This window comes from Aplysia californica, unplaced genomic scaffold, assembly GCF_000002075.1.
Source record: "Aplysia californica isolate F4 #8 unplaced genomic scaffold, AplCal3.0 scaffold00005, whole genome shotgun sequence".
Classification (NCBI taxonomy): domain Eukaryota; kingdom Metazoa; phylum Mollusca; class Gastropoda; order Aplysiida; family Aplysiidae; genus Aplysia; species Aplysia californica.
In genome coordinates, this window is record NW_004797275.1 from 2271686 (window position 1) to 2272557 (window position 872).

The window sequence follows — 872 nt, forward strand, 5'->3', positions numbered from 1 at the left end:
TAATTTCTTTTTTAAAGTTCAGAGCAGTGCAGAAAGTCCGTTTAATCTGCAGTTGTGATGTGTGTGTGTGTGTGTGTGTGTGTGTGTGTGTGTGTGTGTGTGTGTGTGTGGCTGATGTCAGAGAAACTGGGGCAAACAAACTGTTAGTTTCTCCTCCTGGAGAATCGGCAAAAGTAGATTTCGTATCCCCCACTCCCGCCCCCAGTCTAAGAATTAAATAAGTGAACACGTCTCACGTCGTCACTGCGACTCAAGAAGTGGCACCACAGAGAGTACGGACCCCGGATGGGTGTAGTAAGTCAAGTAAGTTCAGAAGAGGGGGGGGGTAAATTGATTTCTACAGAACAGACAAACGAAATATATTTTTTTAAACATCAGGGATGGTGGTAACGACTACAATATTGCACGTGGATTGTCACAGACATTTTCTTAGAAAGTATAGTCGTGTCCCATATTTGCTGCCAAAGATTATTTCCTGGTGAAATATGGCATTCTGAGATACAACACGTTGCTTAGCTTTGCAGATGTTTTGTGCCCCTATCGACACAATTAAATTAGATCAATAACATTTTGGAGGCAGGCTGATTTGACCCAGCCTGTCACGACCAACCTGGGCTGAAAAGGGCGTAGTGCTCTTTGATGGGTAGAAAGAGGCTTTAAATCAAGTTATATTATATTGCCACTAAAAAAATAGTAGTTTGGTACAGATGAGCTAAAAATTCATTACATTCTTTCTCTTTCTTTTTATTTGTCTGAACTAAAGAAGGTCTAGAATCAACTCTGTCTAGGATTTGTACGAAATACTTATAACCACACATATTACTAGGAGGCCTTTCTGTTCTCCCTCCCTCCCTCCCTCATCCCCCTCCCCT